General features: G+C 40.9%; 1 long non-coding RNA gene across 2 annotated transcripts; it reads left to right on the top strand.

Moving 5' to 3' along the window:
* Window positions 1-1,030: 1,030 nt before the first annotated feature.
* Window positions 1,031-8,212, top strand: LOC138105646 (uncharacterized). Of its 2 annotated transcripts, none has more exons than XR_011148591.1 (4): window positions 1,031-1,094; window positions 1,464-1,725; window positions 4,711-5,093; window positions 5,180-8,212. It is a non-coding gene; the product is annotated as an uncharacterized lncRNA (long non-coding RNA). The 2 variants fall into 2 exon arrangements; XR_011148590.1 differs by having other exon boundaries at window positions 1,464-1,760.
* Window positions 8,213-11,087: the final 2,875 nt, after the last annotated feature.

The raw sequence follows: 11,087 nt of genomic DNA, 5'->3' as shown, positions 1-11,087 counted from the left end.
GTTACAGATCTGTATGATACAACCTTTTTCCTGATTTGTCTGATGAAAAATGTATAAGCAAGTAGAAAACATCATTATCCCAAAGCAATTAGTATACAAAAGCATAACAACCCTACCAACCCCAGCAGAGGCAGCAGATAACTCAGCTGTAATATTTTTTGTTTAAAAGGGATTTACCTTCTATCATGGTTTTCTAGACTGGTTCCAATGCTCATTATAAGAAATGGTTCAAAAAAAGCCTTATGAAATCCTGCACCAAGCAAACAGTGAACCTCCTCCCTAAAAACCCAGGAAGAATAAGAATTGGCAGAAATAAGCACATAAATTTATCTGTGGGGCTCGTTAGAAAGATATGCTCCATTTCAGGAACAAGACTAACTTAGATATTAAAGGCATGAAGCAATTTTAGAGGTAATGATCAAATTAAATGAAAATTATTTTTTGTAAAATAAAAAAAATCATAATTAAATAATCAAACATCCAGTGCCAGGCTGCATTCATATCAGGATAGGAAATTTCCCCTAATTCAGCAGGAAGAAAAAAAAAGGGAGGAAATAATCATTTTGTGTTGCCCTCAAAGTAATAAACCCATATATAAAAAAAATATTACCTCCCTCTGTTGCTCCCTCTCCTCCCACCCATGGTGGGTGGGTGAGCTCCAGACTTTACGTGCTGAGCTCTCAGTGGGATCACCCTGTTGAGCACTGGGGACCCACCTCTCCCCACCCAGCAAAAACCATCACTTTGCTGGTGACACTTCCCCTAACCATTGGCTCCCGTGGGTCTGAACATGCTGTGACAGCCACTGTCACCATAGCCAGCCCAAACCTGCAGAGCAAAGCTGTGGGGAGGCTCTGGCTTAGGGTCACAGCCCTGCCCAGAAGCTGGGTCTGGATTTCTTTAAATGGCTCTGCATTTCTTTAAATGGCTTTGCATTTGGTTCTTGTTGGGGTGGAGGGGGCTGAAGGAGGAGCTAAGGGTAGATTATTCCAGCTAAATAATCAGCAGACTGAAGTAAGTGGCTAGACCACAGGTATTTGGAGACTGTAAACTTGGTGTGTGCACGGACTGACTAAAATAGCTTCTCAACAGCTGTAAGTTATTATATAGACACTGGGCTCTTGCATCCTTTATTAACAGCAACTGAAAAAACTGCTCAAATTTGGTTTTGTCTTATGCACAGCATTATGAAAAAATATTCCTCTATAGATTGTTACAGTGTTTCTAAAGACATGACATTATAAAAATGCAAGCTAATGAAACTGGGCTAGAGGTTGTTAGAAGTCCTATTTTTTTTTATTTTTCAACTCTATGAACTATTTTAGGGAGGTCCAAAAGCAGGAAATATTTGTATCTACCAACATATGCATAGTTCTTACCTGCAATCACAGTGAAACATTTGAATTATCATTATTATGCTTATGGCTAGTGAATGTGCTTATTTTCTCAACTTGTGTTTTCAGGGAAGATATCCTCCTGATTAGGGACCGAAGGTCACTTGTGGAAAGGTCAGCAAACATCTTGTTCTGATTCAAAGACGGGGAGAGACAAGCTCCTGAGCATCACATCCGACTGTGTTCATTGTGTGTGCGAATGGGAACAGCTGGACATGGTTTAACAATCATCCTTATGGGCACAGGCTACATCTTAGCAGCTAAGCAGCCTCTAAGGTCCTCCAGAGTGAATATGTCTACATTTATAGAAGCAGATCACTAAATAAAACAGGTGACAGTCTTTTTTCATGCAATTAAACCAGCCAGGTATGTGCTCCCACTCGGGAACATAACATGTTTTGAAAAAAAAGGATAAAGGAAAGAAAATTCTGCTAAAGGTGGTGGGAAAGTTATGCAGTGTCTGTTCTGTATAATGAGTGAAAGAAAGAATTTCTTCTGCTTAGGATTATAACAAATAAAATGCAAAGCAGAGTCATAGGTTATGGGAACATATTTTCAAACTGATGAGCAGAGACAAGTTGAACTCCTGACCAGGCAAGAGATGCAAAAACCCTCATCAGTGGCAAAATGGAGTCTTACAGCTTTTTGAATGGGATTGAGTGGTAGGCTAAGGAGGAGATGCTGGTGTCCAAAATTTAAACTTATGATGAGTCCTTTTGTCCTTTGTCTTCAAAAGAAGGAGGCATTTGTTCATTTTGTTCATTTGCACCCCAGCTACGTAATCTCATGCCTCACATTTTTCTTGCCTTTATAAAGACCTTTTATTTCCTTTCTTCCCAGCAACTTCACTGCTGTGATTTTTTTGGCTCCCATCTGAAGTATCATAGATAGATCTCAACCAGAGACAGGACAGGATACATTGGTGATTCTACTGAAATATAAACACTTCAAATGCCTTTGAGATATACCCAGAAGGTTATACCTGCCACCTGACAGATCTGGGGCGGCAAAGGAATTTTCCCCAAAGTCAGATTGGTGGGGGTGATGGAGTGTTACCTATCTTTATCTGTAGGATTATGTGGTAGAATTGTTAGGATCATCTGACAAATAACTAATATCATAACTGCTAATGAAAACTGAAATCAGCAGTGAAACCCTCGATCCCCTCAGCTGTCTCTGTGATGTGTAACTGTGTTTGGACCTTTTGCTATAGATCTGCAAGGCGTCATAGGGAGCTGGCAAGATTTTTGTGGCTCCTTTGTGGCTGAACATCTGTTAAATGGTCAAGGGCAGTAACAAGTAGCTGGGTTTAGTGATCTAAACAGTCCTTTTCAGTTCACATTCACATAGTAATTTTACTATTTGCATAGACTAGGCAGCTATGCAAAAGAGAGAAAGGTAAGTGATGTCCCCCAGTAAGGGCATTGTGAAGAGGCAGATTTTCAGCATGTTTCCAGATGAATGGCCCAGTGGTCTTCACTGGAGTCTGAGGTCATGAGTGTGTGTGTAACACTACTAGGACAGATCTGCTGAATTACCAGTAACAATCTGTTCTCTTGATCTGATGCTGTAAAATTCCCATGTATTTGTTTCACAAAAGCTTCTCTTTCAATATGTCTTAAATATCTTATTAAAATAATTATTCTTCTATTATCATTTAATCCAATGTGTTATGAATATGACATTTGACAGCCTATGGCTGAAAATTCCAGCTGCCTTTGTGCATAAAGAGCATAAAGTCTTACAGCTGTATGTGGGAAGCCACAAGGGTCAGCAAAAAAGGAGCCTGAATTTTCTATGCAGATCAGTAAAGCTGTGGATGAGTTGTTATTCTTCCCCTTAGTGGGTGTCCCAAGAGACCGGATGATCTGAATTATCTTCTCATCACTAGTGGACCTGTCTCTCAGGAGAAAGGTCAAAAATAAGACAGGGCAAGGAGTACAGGCAAAGAGTTGAGTATCCTTTGAAGTCTTCAGCCCAGTGTGGCAACACAAAAAGCAGGCATGAGGGGCTGGTTGAAGGGCTGTCCTGATTCCCACTCCAGAGAATTCCTCATGTAAATCTTCTCCCCACGGGAAGACATTTTGTTAAGTGGTCAGGATGAAACAGCTTAAGAACAGTGCTTGGCAGCAGGCAATGGCTTCTTTGGAAATCAGTGAGGAGAAGGCAGAGAGACAAGTAACAAGGCAACCACTGGCCGCACTGCCCAGAGGCTGCTGCCCTCCAGCAGCGACCATCTTCTACCATCGGGGTCATGACACAGCAGGGTACTCAAAGCTTATCTGTGATAAGCCAGGAAAAAAACAAGAGTGAGAAAGCCAGGGAAGAGTATCTTACCCAGGTGGTGGAGAGCAGATTCACAACACTAACATTTGCTAGCGATAGCTCTGGCTTCAAAGTCCCCTAGATATGGTGCAGGACTTCATTTTGCTGTGTAAACTCCAAACAAAGAAACAGTTGCTATCCCAAAGTTTTCCTGAGCAGTAATTTAATCTGAGTAATTTCCTCCAAGCCATTTAAACTTTAATCTCAATAAATCAGACTAGTAAAATAAGAATAATACAGAAGGTACAGAGGTAATTTAATTTATTTATCTGGCAAAGACCAGACAAAATTTATTTATTTGGCAAAGACCAGACAAAACATGAAGCCTAGGCAAGAAATAGATGGGGACAGTAAAGAAGCAATAGGAAAGGTAGGAAACAGTGGATGTCCTACTTGAAAAGTATGCTGTTAATAAGCTGCAGTCCTCCCAGAAACGTGCATGATGCGGTCCTTCTGACTCCATCATGTGCAATCAGCTGTGGAGCTCAGGCTGGAATGCAGGCTGCAGGCAGACATGAGTCCAAGTTTTGAACAGCAAGATAAACCCAGCCACTCTAATTTGCTGTTTTCCTTCTCTTTCAACTTGCACTCTGCCTTTGTAAAGATTTCTGTAAATGTAAATTACTCTTCTTTTCTGAGCAAGTGTATGCAACTGCTTTATTTCTGAGCAGGATAGTGCTTGTGCAACCATCATCATCCCTGCTAACAAAAGCAAAAAGGAAGAGGGGGGAAGAACATGATTTGCATTAAAGTACTCCTCAAGGCCTCCATGGGGTGGGTATCCCACTCTGTCCAGCTCAGGCTGGGAGACAGGTGGGTCTTCTGCTGCCTAGAGCACTCAGGATGTGCCAGCAGAAATGGACAAAGATGGGTAGCACTGGTGGTGAGGAAGGTGAAGGGGATTTAATAGTCTCACCTGACAACTGGAGATTAATAGTGCTGCACAGCCATAGTTTAGAAATAACCTGCATAATTTTTATTTAAATTACAGATGGACCAAGGCTGAGTCCTCCCACTGGAGCCTCTTCTCACCTGGCAGGTCAATGGCACAACTGGGCATAAAACCCAGAGGTACAGTTTGTACCTCTCCTTCAGTCTTTTTCCTGGTGAATAAAAAGTCTTGCCAGGCAGGAGGCACAGGAACACCCACCAGCCCCAGAGTATTGCCTGAGATTCTCCAGCACTGGAACTGTGAAGAAACCTGATGGTGGGACACTGTGGGGGCACAGGAGCGTACAGAGTTGCTGAGGACAATCCATCAAGGACACAATAAATCGTACTGACCTGAAGCTGCCTGGAGGTGTCTACAAACCCAGAGAAGGAAAGGGTATTTAAACCACTTCACCCTACCCTGACTTCTGGGCTGAGTCTAAGGTAGCATGATTCAAATATTTCCTTGGGGGGTGTGTGTATGTCAGTCCTGAGTATCTGACTTCTGGTACCATTTTCTTCTTGAACAGCTCTTCCCAGCTGGGGAAGTAGGTGCTAAGCTGGAATGTGCCAGCCCTGGGCTGCTGAGGATGCCAAGGGCCAGGCAGTATCCAAACACTAACCTTCACCTTGTCCAAGAGGTTCCCTGAAGCCTTCTCATCTCACACTGAAAAATCCTCACTCAGAGCACCTGCAACTGGGGATTTATTTACAGAATAGCTTTCATTAAATTTTGATAAAAATTCAGTGTTGGCAGGAACCACTTTTCTCACTACCAAGACCTCCTTTTCTATTTCATAAAGTATGTCAGTGGCACACAGTTAATTACAGCAAGTGTTCTAAGGCTAGGGATGAAGTGAGGAACGCAGAAGTAGCCTTGGGAATTCAGGGGAGCAATATTAATTGAACTATCCCAATTGTAACCACAGAAGGGACACGGAGAGGTCCAGCTCCCAGCTGCAAAGCCAGGCTGCTGATGCTAACCCCACTGTGGCAGATGTTTGTCTGAGCAGTCCTTAGGAGGCTTGGTTACAGAGATCCCGCAGTCTGCTTCCGCAACCTTGTTCCTGAGTTTATCTGTCTGATGGTGAGAAACAGGCACTTCAGTGCCTGGCACTGAATGTACTCCAGAGTTTAACATTTTCATTTTGAAAACCTGAAAATTATAAACAACTAAACAATCTCCTCCCTAATGAGGTGTGTTTAGAAGAAGATGGGATTCATGTGCTTTAACTGTTCTTCACTTTTTTCCTTCTGTCACTCTCCTCCAATAATGCAGGAAGTGCGATGTGAACAGCAAACCAAAAACAAACACCAAGCAGAGCCTCTGACTGGTTGCTTTCTCTGACCAATGGTTTAAAACATCTACTTTCCCAGGAAGTGCAATTTTACCAAGCACCTATTAAATCAAAGGAATATGAACCCCTCAGCAGTGAAGTGGTTGATTTGTCAGGGAGATAACAGTGGGAATGTAATTTCTATCAGTAAGGCTGATTCAACCTTCTCTGTTCATGAAGAGTTTGATGGATTAAGTGAGATCAAGTAAAGCAAATGAGCACACCATTAAATTAATGCAGTAAGATGTTCTTTGGCAGCTTATCCCTAAGTACATCCACAGGACTACTAGGGTGCTAGCAGTGTTGTCCCAGTCTACAAAAATCACAGTAAAATGGAGACATCTGAAACTGTTAAAGAAGTGTTGCTTGAGTGGAGCACACCACTGTCCAGGGACATGGCTGCTTTTATATTTACCTTAATACTTCTACTGAGAGGAAATTAGATAGTCAATATTTTGCTGAAAGACACTGTGTTTGCTGCTTAAGGAAAATGCATCTCCCTTCTAGAAAGGGATGCATAGCTACATTCACTGATCTTGAATCAGATGCAGAGGTATAAAGAAAGTAGACCTGACTGAGGGAGAGCTTGTTACTCTCCAAACAAAACAAAATCAAACAAGAGAGGTTTCTGCCTTCTGCAGCCAGAAAGGAGCCTGCAGAAATTATAGCAAGGCATTGCTGTGACTCATTGCGTCAATAACCGTTTGCCATGATATCTGAGCTGCTTGCTGGATATATCTATTTTCTCCTGTCTTATATTTAGTCCATGAGAAGTCTGGGAGTGAAACCATCTTCTCTGTTTGAATATGAGATATCAAGTTCTGAGAGGACTAATTGCTACTTTAATATAAAATAACAGACAATAACAATCACCCTCTAATGACTGAATATTGGGAATAGCATGGCATACTGCTCCCTCTGGTAGCAACTGACATTATAGTAAAACTGGGTAATCATCATCTACTGCTGAAAGGAGCAAAAAAGGCTATGTCCTGTATTTATACCAGTTGGGGTGCTCTCCAGTTTATCTGTGAAGTCAGGCTTGCAGACTCTTGAAATATAATTTGGGAGATAACTGGATCAGTTCTTCCCAGCAGATGTAAAGCAATGAAGGCTCTGATGAGAAACAAAGGGAGAAGGATTTGTTCACTGAAGAACGCAAGTTCCAAATCAAACACAAGAAAACATAAAGCTCAAAGAAGGGCATGAGGAAGGAAGGGGGTAGAAAAGCAGAGATAAAGGAAAATAAAGGGATATTGTAGAGGAAGCATAGCTGTGTGTTGGAGTGCATGCTGTTGGGCATGGAAATGAGAGGAGATGTCGTCATTCTGCTTTCTGTGCACTGAATCTTTAAATGTAGATGAATGTCTTTCCTTGCTGTAGAGGCAGCTCCAAGGCAGCTGCTGTCTTGTGTTTCAGTGCAGATGCAGAATAGTACCAGAGCAAGATGGTTTCCTGCTCTTTGCTGACCAGCAACTTCTTTTTAAATTATTTGATTTTCACATTCTGTTTGTTTTGGTTTTTTTTTCAAAGTTCCCTTTCTTCAAGAAATGAAAACAATCAGGTCTGGAAGATAAAAGCAATATATTCTGTAAACAAGAAAATTCAGTCTTGTGGAAATTGCTGATAATATGGCAGTGCTGGGCGCCTACTGCCAACCAGTTAAACCATCCATGCTGTCAGATGGTACCGGGGTTGTTTTCCCCCACCAGGAACACAGGACCACATGACATGCGGTCTCAATGAGATGTACACCCATGTTGTAGTACCTCCAGCTTTCTCCTGTCCCTATTTGGATTATTTCCATCCCTACCCAACCTCAAAATCCTCAGAATTAAAACATGCCATTAGTAGTCAGTTCAGCACATTGTGCCCTGAAGTGCAGTCACGATGACTCATAGTGCAGCTTTTCTTGTCCAGCTCTTGTATTTAGAGCCGTAAATCAGTGGGGTCACAGTCTCAGCTTTTGCCTTGTGGTCCCCATAATATTTCTGCCTTCACATCATATGCCTTAATGCACTGTACCCATACATGACCCTTGTCTTTCTGAAAGTCTCTGCACTGTGAATAATTGCATGCAAATAGGGTCACCGTACCACAGACCTTTAACTAGCATTAAACCCCTTAAATATCATTTGCAGTAGAAGAGCCTAAGGTTTATTCTCAGTCCTCTGTGAATTTATCCCATAGCTAAAACTCATGCATTTTTTTTTTTTCTAAATATGCAATAATAGCCAAAGTGCACACTTTTGTCTGTTAACCTTATATTGATGGAGACAGGACAAAGGTCACAGGGTTAAATTCCAGCCTGAGTTAACCTGTTCCATTCAGTGCAGATGAATGTATAGAGCTGGGCTCTAACTTTGACTAAAGCATGAGAAATAGGAAGGATGTGTACAAAATACCTGTGATTATGCATGAATTACACGTATGAAAAATTATGGTCGTGCAAGTCTATCCATCAAGAAAACAGCCTGTGGAAACTGTAGCTTGCAGCCCTCTTCCCCATCAGTGACATGAACAGTTTTGTAAACATTGACCACTCACTACACTGACTGCCTATAGAGATTCTCTTCAGATTCATGCTCCCATTAAAAAATTTGTGAGGGCAAGGAATGTACTTGACTACTGAATTACTTTGGTATGAAGGATCTCTCTGTAATGAGGAATAATGTCTTTTGCGCAAGACAGAGAGCTTTCCAGGAAGCAGAGTCAATGGTGAGGACATCATTTGAACAACTCTGTCTGTTTGACAAGCTGCCTAATCCACTTCCATTAGCAACTTTCATCACAAAAAAGAAAAAATGAAACAATAAAATAAAGTGTGGAGCCTCTAACTTTCCAGAAATGTCCACGTACAGTAAGAGAAAGGAAAACTGGAAATAACATGTGAGTCTTGTTACCTTCTGTCCCCTCAGAAAAACTCTATTGAAAGCCTTCAGCTATAGTGGTGTGTAGCACATAAGAGCTTGAATAGAATTTAAAAGAGTATCTATTAGTAAGTGGCATACAAAATAAAAGAAAATGTATGGCCTTTCAGCCTCTAGGTCAGCAGGTCAAGTCCAGCTCTCACAAGCAGTGATGGAAGTCATTGTCGTTTGAGGGCTTCATGGTCAATATGGCATTGGCTTCTGAGCCACGAGCTGCAACATTAGAACTCTTGTTCCTCACCAGGAGATGAAGACGTGACATTGCTTCTGCAATCCTTTGCTCATTTAAATTCAAATCACATTAATATTTGAGGATAGTGATTATCCTGGTAAGTGCATGTAGATCTTGAATGCTGCACTACCTTCTATATTATGAGCATTACTCCTAAACAAGGGCAGAGTAAAAATGCATATCACTTAACAACTTCATCAGTGCAAACAGTCATGAAGGATAAAAACTAGTGGAAAATCAGACCATGCCTGTAATAAAAATTCTCAGTCAATTGAGAGAATTCTGGTACATTTACCTTTAAATAAAAAACTTGCCTGCCCTCTTTCTGCATTATCCAGAAAATTCTTCTCCAAAAGAACTAGAAGGTATATAACGCTCCCTTTTGAGAGGAATAATCTTAATCTTTCAACCTACTACAAATACTTACTCATTTTGGCTTGGTATTCTCTCCTAGCCAAGGAATTTTATACCATGGAGTATTTTTACAAGGATTATGAATGTATGTGAGGAGGGAATTTTTTTTTTTTTTTGTAAGTGAGAGACCAAGTGAAAAAGGCTATACTGTTCTTTCTAAAATTAAACTGTCCTCAGCTACCTGCAATCAGGAATGCTATTGCAATACTGGGATGAATCAATCTCTCTTCCCTCTGACAATGACTTTTTCTATAGTGTTTTATGCTGCAAAATTTTAGTAGTACTCATTTCATAGACACTTTGCCTTAGAACAGTTTTCTTGGCATTGCTTTCCATCCTCCTACCCCCATATTTTGAAATGTGTTTAGCAATTTATTCTTGAATCCATCTGTGTCAGTGCTTAAATATGGATTTCAGCTGTGAGTAAAAAGCATTATGGTCACAGTCAACTTTAAATTTTCCCAGTGCAACTTCATTTTATCTACAGGAAGATAGGTGTGAGGGGGAAAATGGAGGTATATCAATTTTACTTAAAGAAAGCTTCATTTTGCAAATGACAGAATTCACACAGTCTAAAATGAAGGCTTGAAAGCTGAGATATACAGGCTTGAAGACTGAACCCAAATCCTCTTGCAGAATCCATCAGGTACCTCAGGACACCCATCAGTTTTACCACCAGTCAGTTTGGACATTTACAGGCCCCTAAACTACACTGCAGCGATGGCGATCAGAAACAGCAAAGAAGAGTCAGAAGTCTGGCCCCATGAGGAGGTTTGAAGATATGCTGCCTACTTTCTCTGGTAGACAAAGCATCAAAGTGCCTTGCAAGAAACTCTGCATCCTTTCAGCCACCCTGGAGGTGGTATTATTAAGCTCCAGTGGGATAAATCCACTAAGAATCTGCTCAGCAACATGAGTAAGGGCTCCACAATTCTGCCCTAAATTTTTGTTTCTGGAAGCCATTTTTTTAAATCTGTTTGTAGATGAGAAAATTAAATGCTAAATTTCACATCCTCCCCCACTCAGACTGCAAGGCTCATCTAATGCACATTTATGTAGAGTCTGATTCCCCTGCTAAGTGTTTCTATTCTCCACCCAATTTGGCAGCTAGTGAACAGTGCACAAAATAAATTTAATTGATTTGTACAGGTATTAAAACAGATTATCATCTACACACTTTTGGAAAACAGACACTGTGTTAGCAGACACTGTGTGTTAGCCAAATGGATGACGCAAACTATAATGATTTACAAAGGGTTTCAGAGAACTGGGTATTAGCAGACAGTAGATCACATTAGACAGCAAAAGAATTTCACATTTATCCATCAAATGACAAAGAAGATCCAAACTTAATCATGGGATGATTTATATATCCAGGAATGATTGATTTAAAACATCAGTGTGGATATTAGGAATGAAATTTTCATACAAACGCTCTTGATTCACCTATTCCTGCAAACCACATGCATGATGAAATGCACCCATTTCCAGTGCAGGCCAGAACTTTCCATCCCGGCACTAACTG

The sequence above is a fragment of the Aphelocoma coerulescens genome, chromosome 2 (assembly GCF_041296385.1).
Source record: "Aphelocoma coerulescens isolate FSJ_1873_10779 chromosome 2, UR_Acoe_1.0, whole genome shotgun sequence".
Lineage (NCBI taxonomy): Eukaryota > Metazoa > Chordata > Aves > Passeriformes > Corvidae > Aphelocoma > Aphelocoma coerulescens.
Note: the sequence above shows the minus strand (reverse complement) of the source record. Positions and strands in the feature narration are given on the sequence as shown.